Source organism: Bombus huntii, unplaced genomic scaffold (assembly GCF_024542735.1).
Source record: "Bombus huntii isolate Logan2020A unplaced genomic scaffold, iyBomHunt1.1 ctg00000212.1, whole genome shotgun sequence".
Taxonomy (NCBI): domain Eukaryota; kingdom Metazoa; phylum Arthropoda; class Insecta; order Hymenoptera; family Apidae; genus Bombus; species Bombus huntii.
The window spans coordinates 7,501-20,000 of NW_026099437.1; the positions used below are offsets into that span (position 1 = coordinate 7,501).

Consider the following 12,500-nt stretch of genomic DNA (forward strand, 5'->3'; position numbering starts at 1 on the left):
TCGGATCCTCCCGAACACTACATTTCCCAACGGCGGAACCGCGGGATTCAGTGCTGGGCTAATTCCTGTTCGCTCGCCGCTACTAAGGAAATCCTTGTTAGTTTCTTTTCCTCCGCTTAGTAATATGCTTAAATTCAGCGGGTGATCTCGCCTACTCTGAGGTCGCTTCAACGTCACGACGCGAAACGAAAATTCGTTCGTGTCGTGTTTTGCGTAGACTCGTAGAAAACGAAAGCTCGGAAAGATTCGGTGCGAGAGAAGGTGGTGTGTGTGTGTGTATTTCTCTGTGCGAAAATCGCCTCAAAGAGAAAAAAAATTCGAATAGAAGGAGAACACTCTCTATTCGATATACAATATATATGTATGTATGTATGTACGAGCGTTTTATGCATCTCGCCAAAGTGCCAAACTTCGTTCGTCGTATCATGTTCGAGCTAAGACTCACGCAAGACATCCGTGTAACGATCGTCCGGTTTTTAACGTCCGTCCTCTTTTTCTCCTACAGCCGTTTCTCTTCTCTCGACGATTCCAGCGGTTCCCGGTACGGGAACTCACGCAAGTGAAAAAGCGAGCGAGACGTACCGTCGGGTGGGTGTGTGTGTTCGGGGACTGGACGACCGGCGCGACGTTAGGATGCGCGGTCCAGCGATAGACGACGAAGAGGCATGGGATGACCAACACTCTCTTTTCTCTATTCTCGAAGCGTCGAATTGCCATAAAAAAAAAATCACACGCGCGCACGACATAGTCGTACGCGCGTGTATACCTCGTCTCTCTCAAAGTTTTTTTCTCGAGCCTCGCCAAAGGGGATCGTCTTCTTCCTCGTCTACGATCTCTCCGACGACGACGACCGTACGAACAACTTCGTAACGGACTCACATGCGCATCTTCCTCGGGTACAGAAACGCTGCGGAAAACACCTCGAGCTTGTAGTTACAGCAGCACCCGTGTATAGCCGATCTTAGACACACGCTAGTTCGCACACGCGTTACATATATAATATGTAAGATTTCCGACGAACGTGGCTTTTCGGGAGCCAGGCGCGCGGGCAGAGAGATACACGACGACGGGGAAAATTCGTCCCGATACGAGTACGTGTACTCTCCGATCTCCGCGCGACGCTGGGGATCATACCTCCCTAAGTCGTCAGAGCGCTCGAAGAAATCTCGCGTGTGCGTTCCCGGATCTACGGCTGATACTTTCGGGGCTTGTAAAAAAGCACAGAGCGTGTAAAACGCAACGACGACCCATCGATGCGACGGTCCTCGTTGTTGTCAGTCGCTTTCGCGAAGAGACGGAGTGGGCATTCGATCCCTGGGGCTGTACGAGAGTCTTAAGAAAAGACGGTAGATTATGGCAAAGTTTCGCACGCCATCGAGTTTAGGTTTTTTTTTTGGTTCTCTCTTCTCTCCTCTCTCGACCGAGTTCCCATATTTGCTTTCTCTCTCAGTCTCGCCAAATATAATATTCTTTTAAGACGACGTCGGGGGCGCGGACCTTCGTGCGTCGAACACCGGCAAACGTAGCATATATCGCCTGATATGAAAAAAAAATCGGTCACGAGGAGAACACTACGAGTATATACGTTCGATAACCGATACACGAAGCGGTGCATAAGCGGGCGGTCGCCCTCGTAAGGACGACTCACGACGCCGCGAGCACTCACGCAGGTCCGTGACCGGTTCTCTCCGCTCTTATTCGTATCCCTTCGTATACCTTCGTCCGACTCTGAAACGTTCTCTTATAATTTTTAAGAAGAACGACGGCGGGTTGTCAAGGCAAGAAGGGACAGAGAGAGACAGAGGTAGAGTTTCGTAGTCTCCCGTGAACACGATAGATTATATATCGAGCATGCGTACGACTTGCACGGTCTCTGCACGACCGCGACGAACGCCGACGAGCGTCCAACAATCGCTCGTACGTCGCGTATGTTCTCTCCGTCCGCTCTTATTCGTATCCTCGTTCTTGTACCTTCGTCCGACTCTGAAACGTTCTCTTATATAAAGAAGAACGACGGCGGGTTGTTAAGGCAAGAAGGGACAGAGAGAGACAGATACGGAGAGTAACGATACGCAACGCAAGCAGTCTTAGGTTTACGTGAGCAACCCTCAGCCAGGCGTGGTCCAGGAATTGTATCCGTGGACCGCAATGTGCGTTCGAAATGTCGATGTTCATGTGTCCTGCAGTTCACACGTTGACGCGCAATTAGCTGCGTTCTTCATCGACCCACGAGCCAAGTGATCCACCGTTCAGGGTAATCTTTTATAAATTTACAACAGTTCAATACTCAAATGTACTCTTCTCGGTTCTAGCGAAGCCGAGTTCCGTCACGTTCGACCAACGGGAATCGAACGCGCAGAAGTCGCCATAGGATTGACGACACAAAAACGTTCGAAAAAAAAAGAAAACGACGAACGCGCGAAGATACGCGCGTTCGCCGGCCGGGCGTAAAGTACATTATGATATATAACAACCATCGAGATCGAAGCTCCGTTCGTCAGGAAACGACGGGGATATATACACCCGATTCTGAATCCTCTGTACAGCACACGATCTCGCGAACGAGTAAGCACGGTGGCTAGCCCATGTTATATATGTGTTTGATTCTACTCTCTCGTCCAATTATTCAAGAAACAGCGCGCGTGCATCTCTCCATCGTTCGGGTGATAGTAAAGATTCGATGGGATTCGCGCGGCCGTCCGCCTCGAGCGGTCTTTCGTCCCAATATCCAGAAGCAGAGTTTGAAAAACTCTAGCGACGGCACGGGTGTCCGACTCACGACATCGAGGTTTCGAAGCCGGCGATCCCCTCCGAACGGATGGCGACCACGCGACCGACTGAAAGCATGAAAAATCGACGAAAGATAGAACACATCTCCGTTCGGGTGGTGTTTTTTCTTTAAAAAAAAAAAAAAACAAAAATTCGATGGGACTCGCAGCCATCGTCCTCGCGCGGTCTTTCGTCCCGATATCCAGAAGCAGAGTTTGAAAAACTCTAGCGACGGCACGGGTGTCCGACTCACGACAACGAGGATAGACAGCCGGTCCCCTCCGAACGGGTTATGCGACGATAAACTCGATGAAACTTTAGTCTCGTTCAGGTAGTGTGTGTCTTGTAAATCAAAAATTCGATGGGACACGCATCCATCGTCCTCGCGCGGTCTTTCGTCCCAACATCCAGAAGCAGAGTTTGAAAAACTCTAGCGACGGCACGGGTGTCCGACTCACGACAACGAGGATAGACAGCCGGTCCCCTCTGAACGGTATATTATATATGAGATGATAGACGACAAACTGGATGAAACTTTAAGTCTCGTTCAGGTAGTGTGTAAATCAAAAATTCGATGGGACTCGCATCCGTCGTCCTCGCGCGGTCTTTCGTCCCGATATCCAGAAGCAGAGTTTGAAAAACTCTAGCGACGGCACGGGTGTCCGACTCACGACAACGAGGAAAGACAGCCGGTCCCCTCTGAACGGTATATTATATGAAACTTTAAGTCTCGTTCAGGTAGTGTGTAAGTCAAAAATTCGATGGGACTCGCATCCGTCGTCCTCGCGCGGTCTTTCGTCCCGATATCCAGAAGCAGAGTTTGAAAAACTCTAGCGACGGCACGGGTGTCCGACTCACGACAACGAGGATAGACAGCCGGTCCCCTCTGAACGGTATATTATATATGCGATGATAGACGACAAACTGGATGAAACTTTAAGTCTCGTTCAGGTAGTGTGTAAATAAAAAATTCGATGGGACTCGCATCCGTCGTCCTCGCGCGGTCTTTCGTCCCGATATCCAGAAGCAGAGTTTGAAAAACTCTAGCGACGGCACGGGTGTCCGACTCACGACAACGAGGAAAGACAGCCGGTCCCCTCTGAACGGTATATTATATGAAACTTTAAGTCTCGTTCAGGTAGTGTGTAAGTCAAAAATTCGATGGGACTCGCATCCGTCGTCCTCGCGCGGTCTTTCGTCCCGATATCCAGAAGCAGAGTTTGAAAAACTCTAGCGACGGCACGGGTGTCCGACTCACGACAACGAGGATAGACAGCCGGTCCCCTCTGAACGGTATATAATATGAAACTTTAAGTCTCGTTCAGGTAGTGTGTAAGTCAAAAATTCGATGGGACTCGCATCCGTCGTCCTCGCGCGGTCTTTCGTCCCGATATCCAGAAGCAGAGTTTGAAAAACTCTAGCGACGGCACGGGTGTCCGACTCACGACAACGAGGATAGACAGCCGGTCCCCTCTGAACGGTATATAATATACATTATGCGACGGTAGACGATCAACTAGACGAAACTTTAGTCTCGTTCAGGTGGTGTAAAAAAAATTCGATGGGATACGCACGCACGGCTGTCGTCGTCCTCGAGCGGTCTTTCGTCCCAATATCCAGAAGCAGAGTTTGAAAAACTCTAGCGACGGCACGGGTGTCCGACTCACGACATCGAGGCTTCGAAGCCGGCGGCGTTCCCCTCTGAACGAACTTCGGCTAGACTAGTTACGAATCGTTGCTACACATCGTCTTCATCGTCGTCGTCGTCGACATCGACATCATCATCATATCATCATCATCATCATCATCATCGGTCATCGTCGCATAGCGGGCCAACATCCACGCGATGCGTCTTCGTTCTAGGTTACCCGATCCACGAGTATGTTACACGTGGTTTCGTTATTTCGAACGAAACGACATACGAAGAGCACACGCCCTTTGGGTAGGAAGCACGTTTCGAGAACGACGAGAGTTTCGATGAAAGAGACGAGAGAAGTCGACGCAGAAGGTATCCATGGATCTTCGAAGAGAACCTTCGAAGATGTATATCGGTATCCTTTCGCTCTGCGCGACTCGCTACAAGTTCTTTCGCTCTCGTCGACTCGTTCTAGACGCTTCGTTCGATCCCAAAGAGGAGTCTTCGATATGTCCCGTTGCTAGGAGGAGAACAAACGCAACACAGACCACGAAACATAGAAGAGAATAGGCGAGCATGATCACTCCGACACGAGGCACTTTAGAGATTTTCTTATTAGTTTGCATGGACTTTTATATTTCGTTTGTACGGTTTCCACGATGCAAATACGAAATACGAGATCGTGACGGCGGGTCTTTCTGTGTACGGCCTCTCGCAGGCGCCACGACTGCATTTCTCTTTACACCTGGTTTCCATCGTAATTTTTTCGTTTGATATCGAGCCTTAACTTTTGTTGGCTCTTTCGAAGCTAGAGTTCCCTTTTATTAGAATTTCATATATATATATATATTATATGTTATATGTTTTATTCGGAGACGGCGGGTCTTTCTGTTTACGACCTCACGCAGGCGCCTCGAATAAGTTTCATTCGCATTTCGTTTTTATACTTGTATATATATATCTCTTCATCCCGATGATCGAGAGAGAGTGCCACCTTCTCTTCGTATAATTCCGTAGCTGGAGGGTCGTCTCCTCCTTAAGAATATTTCTATTCGTGCCAACGGAGGTTGCCAAGCTCCCTGGCGTTTTCGTTTGTTAAAGTATATAGCTTGTTAATACGTCGTATATACTTTCGTCGATACAGGAGGAGTACGGCTCCTTACCGACCATTGTGATATATATTTCATAGTTTTTATATGTGTTCAAGTCAAATTCTTTTGGTATCGTATCGTTAATGATCCTTCCGCAGGTTCACCTACGGAAACCTTGTTACGACTTTTACTTCCTCTAAATGATCAAGTTTGGTCATCTTCCCGGTAACATCGGCAATGCTTATCACATTGGCCGCGCACCAGTCCGAAGACCTCACTAAATCATTCAATCGGTAGTAGCGACGGGCGGTGTGTACAAAGGGCAGGGACGTAATCAACGCGAGCTTATGACTCGCGCTTACTGGGAATTCCTCGTTCATGGGGAATAATTGCAAGCCCCAATCCCTAGCACGAAGGAGGTTCAGCGGGTTACCCGGGCCTTTCGGCCAGGGAAAACACGCTGATTCCTTCAGTGTAGCGCGCGTGCGGCCCAGAACATCTAAGGGCATCACAGACCTGTTATTGCTCAATCTCGTGCGGCTAGAAGCCGCCTGTTCCTCTAAGAAGATTTGTTTGTACGTTGGTAGTAAAAACCCACCGACCGAAGCCGGGGGCCTTCGAGATACCATAAGTTACGTCTATTTAGCAGGCTAGAGTCTCGTTCGTTATCGGAATTAACCAGACAAATCGCTCCACCAACTAAGAACGGCCATGCACCACCACCCACCGAATCAAGAAAGAGCTATCAATCTGTCAATCCTTCCGGTGTCCGGGCCTGGTGAGGTTTCCCGTGTTGAGTCAAATTAAGCCGCAGGCTCCACTCCTGGTGGTGCCCTTCCGTCAATTCCTTTAAGTTTCAGCTTTGCAACCATACTTCCCCCGGAACCCAAAAGCTTTGGTTTCCCGGAAGCTGCCCGCCGAGTCATCGGAGGAACTTCGGCGGATCGCTGGCTGGCATCGTTTATGGTTAGAACTAGGGCGGTATCTGATCGCCTTCGAACCTCTAACTTTCGTTCTTGATTAATGAAAACATTTTTGGCAAATGCTTTCGCTTCTGTCCGTCTTGCGACGATCCAAGAATTTCACCTCTAACGTCGCAATACGAATGCCCCCATCTGTCCCTATTAATCATTACCTCGGGGCTCCGAAAACCAACAAAATAGAACCGAGGTCCTATTCCATTATTCCATGCACACAGTATTCAGGCGAAGGTAGCCTGCTTTAAGCACTCTAATTTGTTCAAAGTAAACGTATCGGCCCACCTCGACACTCAGTGAAGAGCACCGCGATGGGATATTAGTTGGACCGCCCGCGAGGAGCTAAGCCCACCGATAGGACGTACCACATAATGCCAGTTAAACACCGCGAGCGGTGAACCGACACTGTGACACACAGATTCAACTACGAGCTTTTTAACCGCAACAACTTTAATATACGCTATTGGAGCTGGAATTACCGCGGCTGCTGGCACCAGACTTGCCCTCCAATTGGTCCTCGTTAAAGGATTTAAAGTGTACTCATTCCGATTACGGGGCCTCGGATGAGTCCCGTATCGTTATTTTTCGTCACTACCTCCCCGTGCCGGGAGTGGGTAATTTGCGCGCCTGCTGCCTTCCTTGGATGTGGTAGCTGTTTCTCAGGCTCCCTCTCCGGAATCGAACCCTGATTCCCCGTTACCCGTTACAACCATGGTAGGCGCAGAACCTACCATCGACAGTTGATAAGGCAGACATTTGAAAGATGCGTCGCCGGTGCTAGATGACCATGCGATCAGCACAAAGTTATTCAGAGTCACCAAAACAAACGATGGACGGACAGACGAGCCATCCGCCACCGATTGGTTTTGATCTAATAAAAGCATTCCTACCATCTCTGGTCGGAATCTGTTTGCATGTATTAGCTCTAGAATTACCACAGTTATCCAAGTAAATGTAGGTATGATCTAAGAAACCATAACTGATTTAATGAGCCATTCGCGGTTTCACCTTAATGCGGCATGTACTGAGACATGCATGGCTTAATCTTTGAGACAAGCATATGACTACTGGCAGGATCAACCAGGGATCTTATTCGTATAACAATTCTTATAAATTTCGTTTAAGTTCTCTTCGTGTCGTAGGTGGGACGTAAGCACCGTACGACGAGACTTTTCGTTCTTAAGATAGATATATTATAAAATATATCTCCTAGCGACGTTCGAGATACACCCATAGTTCAGTAATAATCTTCGAACGCCGCTCGCAGCCACTTTGTAATTCTCAACTCCACCTCCTCTCTTCTCTCTCTCTCTTTCTCATAGTCTTATATAAAATGTTTAGAATCGTACTTCTAAAGGAACATTTCCATAATGCTGTCTTCGTGTAAAAAGACTTATTAGAATATCTTAGCGGTAAAGCACGTATACGCACCTCACGCTGAACGAACAAGCGCGTATCCCAGTGCGTCGCGCTGGACATACCGTAAGAATATTCTTTCAATCGGTAGAACATTTTCGGCAGAAGACATACTACGCAAAGATAGTACGCTCCTACCGCCTCATCGGATACTTCTGCGAAAGCAGAAGTTTTTATAGAAAGCAGACGGTTATACTCTTTTGAATGAATCGATGCTCAGTTAGTACAAGCACACACGCATCTAACAATTTTTGTTAGAATACGTACACACAGGTCACCAGCTTCCCGACTCAGGGGAACCTTGCCACGATATTTGGTCATTACGTCCAGGACAGCGACCCGCGGCGCAGCAGTGTAGAGAAAAAACCAGAACGAGAACGGAGGAACAGTCGAGAAATAGCGTAAAATACACTAAGACTCGAGGAGCGGTGACTGAATTCTCAACCGAGGCCGTAGAATAGCCACGCGCTCAACGCTGTTCCGACCGAACCGTCCGGCTCGACGTCTCTCTTATAGATACGAAAGCGCCAGCCGGAAGGCCGGCGCCGGCCGGGCTAGCGGCCGCGCGCTTACGGTGCAAAACCTCCGTAGCAACGTACCGTTCGGAAGGGACGCTGGAACTTAGTCTCGCGAACGCTCGATCACTACTATACAAAGCCAATATCCAACCATCGAAATACATTACCAGACGTTTTATTAACATAATAGAAATGCATTTTTACCAAAAAATTAATTTTTTTTTTCACCGAAAAATTGCATCAGTAAACATACTCTTTTATCGAATACGGACAAAAAATAAGTTTATAATCAATTACAATACGTTAAAATAAGTAGAAATATGCAAAAAAATATATACCTTGTAACGTTAATTAACGAAAAAATTAGAAAAATATCCCAGTCGTGTCAGTTCGACGAACGCTAATTTTTTGAAAAAATCGATAAAAATGTTTAATCCCGACGTATTTAATAGAGATAGAACGATTCCCGTAAAAAAATTTATACCTTGTAACGCTTTTTAACGAATAAACTCGAAAAAACTTTTTCGCGCTCGGAATTTTTCTAAGTCCCAACGTACCGGCTCGGAATTTTTCTATGTTCCAACGACCGGTCGTGTCGGTCCAAACGTTTTTATATCCGTCTGCCGACGATATAAACGCTTAATCCCGACGTATTTTATCGAGTTATAACGATTTCTTGAAAAATATTCGTACGTTATAACGCTTTTTAACGAATTAATCGAAAAAGAGTGTTCGGTCCGAAAATTTTCTAAGTACGAACGACCGGCCGCATAGGTCCGTTTTTAAAAATCGTTCTCGGACGGAAATAAACCATTAATCCCGACGTATTTCGTCGAGTTACGTCGATTTATGCAAAAAAATTCATACCTTGTAACGCTTTTTAACGAATAAACTCGAAAAAACTTTTTCGCCCTCGGAATTTTTCTAAGTCCCAACGTACCGGCTCGGAATTTTTCTATGTTCCAACGACCGGTCGTGTCGGTCCAAACGTTTTTATATCCGTCTGCCGACGATATAAACGCTTAATCCCGACGTATTTTATCGAGTTATAACGATTTCTTGAAAAATATTCGTACGTTATAACGCTTTTTAACGAATTAATCGAAAAAGAGTGTTCGGTCCGAAAATTTTCTAAGTACGAACGACCGGCCGCATAGGTCCGTTTTTAAAAATCGTTCTCGGACGGAAATAAACCATTAATCCCGACGTATTTCGTCGAGTTACGTCGATTTATGCAAAAAAATTCATACCTTGTAACGCTTTTTAACGAATAAACTCGAAAAAACTTTTTCGCGCTCGGAATTTTTCTAAGTCCCAACGTACCGGCTCGGAATTTTTCTATGTTCCAACGACCGGTCGTGTCGGTCCAAACGTTTTTATATCCGTCTGCCGACGATATAAACGCTTAATCCCGACGTATTTTATCGAGTTATAACGATTTCTTGTAAAATATTCATACCTTCTAACACTTTTTAACGAGTTATTTGGAGGGGATCTTTCGGCCTTTTCGTAGCAGTGCGAAAAAATTCTAAGTTCCAACGTCCCGGTCACGTTGGTCCGGAGGATGAAATTTTTTAAAAAAATAAAGTGAAATTGTTACGTTCGACTAGATTTCGTCGATACGTAACGATTTCACGCAAAATTTCGATACGTTATAACGCTTTTTAGCGAGTTATTTCGAGTTGAACTTTCGGTACTTTCGTAACGGGGCGAAAAAATTCTAAGTTCCAACGTCCCGGTCACGTTGGTCCGGAGGATGAAATTTTTTAAAAAAATAAAGTGAAATCGTTACGTTCGACTAGATTTCGTCGATACGTAACGATTTCACGCAAAATTTCGATACGTTATAACGCTTTTTGGCGAGTTATTTCGAGTTGAACTTTCGGTACTTTCGTAACGGGGCGAAAAAATTCTAAGTTCCAACGTCCCGGTCACGTTGGTCCGGAGGATGAAATTTTTTAAAAAAATAAAGTGAAATCGTTACGTTCGACTAGATTTCGTCGATACGTAACGATTTCACGCAAAATTTCGATACGTTATAACGCTTTTTGGCGAGTTATTTCGAGTTGAACTTTCGGTACTTTCGTAACGGGGCGAAAAAATTCTAAGTTCCAACGTCCCGGTCACGTTGGTCCGGAGGACGAAATTTTTTAAAAAAATAAAGTGAAATCGCTACTTTCGACTAGATTTCGTCGATACGTAACGATTTCACGCAAAATTTCGATACGTTATAACGCTTTTTGGCGAGTTATTTCGAGTTGAACTTTCGGTACTTTCGTAACGGGGCGAAAAAATTCTAAGTTCCAACGTCCCGGTCAGGTTGGTCCGGAGGACGAAATTTTTTAAAAAAATAAAGTGAAATCGCTACTTTCGACTAGATTTCGTCGAAACGTAACGATTTCACGCAAAATTTCGATACGTTATAACGCTTTTTGGCGAGTTATTTCGAGTTGAACTTTCGGCCTTTTCGTAGCGGTGCGAAAAAATTCTAAGTTCCAACGTCCCGGTCACGTTGGTCCGGTGGACGAAATTTTTTAAAAAAATAAAGTGAAATCGCTACTTTCGACTAGATTTCGTCGAAACGTAACGATTTCATACAAAAGTTCGATACGTTATAACGCTTTTTGGCGAGTTATTTCGAGTTGAACTTTCGGTACTTTCGTAACGGGGCGAAAAAATTCTAAGTTCCAACGTCCCGGTCACGTTGGTCCGGAGGACGAAATTTTTTAAAAAAATAAAGTGAAATCGTTACGTTCGACTAGATTTCGTCGATACGTAACGATTTCACGCAAAATTTCTATACCTTATAACGCTTTTTCCCGAGTTATTTCGAGTTGAACTTTCGGTACTTTCGTAACGGTGCGAAAAAATTCTAAGTTCCAACGTCCCGGTCACGTTGGTCCGGAGGACGAAATTTTTTAAAAAAATAAAGTGAAATCGCTACTTTCGACTAGATTTCGTCGATACGTAACGATTTCACTGATAATTTCGATGCGTCATAACGCTTTTTCTCGAGTTATTTCGACTCGAACGTTCGAACAGTGGCGAATATTTCAAAGTCCCTGCGACGCAACGATACGCTCTTACGCGTTGCTCGCTCGCTCCGCTCGCTCGAAAAAAAAATAGCCCAACCCAAAACCAATCCCTTTCGCGTTCGTTCTTCGATTTCATCGAAATCTTCGTTCGAACGCTCGGGATCGGTTTTGGGTTGGGCTATATTCGTCCGAGCGAGCGCAGCGAGCGAGCATTTGTCGCGATTATTTTCCTCGTTTTCGTCTCTCTCGTGAAACGGGAAAAAACGTGGAAAACGGGAAAAAAACGGGAAAAAACGGGAAAAAACGCGAAGAAACGGGAAAAAACGCGAAAAAACGTTTAAAAATATTTGAAAAAGCGCGCGCGCGCGCGCGCGCAAGACGAGCTGCGCAGAACGGCGTACCTTAAGAGAGTGTTACCTACTCCGGCGCATACCCGCTGATTCGGAGGTGCGCGCGCAGCGGTAGCACGAGCGGCTAAGTCCAGCGGCGTATTGCTTTTTACTGGCACGCGACAAAGTTGCAGCGGCGTATCGCTTTCTATTCGTGCGTCTCGTTGTTTGATTTAAAGGAAAAAAAAAATCGCTACGCACGACCATCGGCCGTACGTAGCGAAATTATTTTTTTTAACCGCAGGAGACAAAGTCCCAGCGGCGTATTGCTTTCTGTTTGTACGCGACTAAGTCCAGCGGCGTATTGCTTTTTACTCGCACGCGACTAAGTCCAGCGGCGTATTGCTTTATGCTCGTACGCGACTAAGTCCAGCGGCGTATTGCTTTCTGTTTGTACGCGACTAAGTCCAGCGGCGTATTGCTTTTTACTCGCACGCGACTAAGTCCAGCGGCGTATTGCTTTTTACTGGCACGCGACAAAGTTGCAGCGGCGTATCGCTTTCTATTCGTGCGTCTCGTTGTTTGATTTAAAGGAAAAAAAAAATCGCTACGCACGACCATCGGCCGTACGTAGCGAAATTATTTTTTTTAACCGCAGGAGACAAAGTCACAGCGGCGTATTGCTTTCTGTTTGTACGCGACTAAGTCCAGCGGCGTATTGCTTTTTAC

The 12,500-nt window shown here is 46.3% G+C and overlaps 3 non-coding genes across 3 annotated transcripts in view; all 3 read right to left on the reverse strand.

Moving 5' to 3' along the window:
• LOC126877668 (large subunit ribosomal RNA) overlaps window positions 1–165 on the reverse strand; it is a 4,079-nt gene extending 3,914 nt beyond the window's left edge. Inside the window, exon 1 of the ribosomal RNA XR_007695236.1 lies at window positions 1–165. This exon is cut by the window's left edge and continues 3,914 nt beyond it. This is a non-coding gene — a ribosomal RNA (large subunit ribosomal RNA).
• Window positions 166–2,102: 1,937 nt separating this feature from the next.
• Window positions 2,103–2,257, reverse strand: LOC126877666 (5.8S ribosomal RNA). Its single transcript, XR_007695234.1, has one exon. It is a non-coding gene; the product is annotated as a 5.8S ribosomal RNA (ribosomal RNA).
• A 3,380-nt stretch (window positions 2,258–5,637) lies between these two features.
• On the reverse strand, window positions 5,638–7,560 carry LOC126877673 (small subunit ribosomal RNA). Its single transcript, XR_007695239.1, has one exon. It is a non-coding gene; the product is annotated as a small subunit ribosomal RNA (ribosomal RNA).
• Between the last annotated feature and the right edge of the window lie 4,940 nt (window positions 7,561–12,500).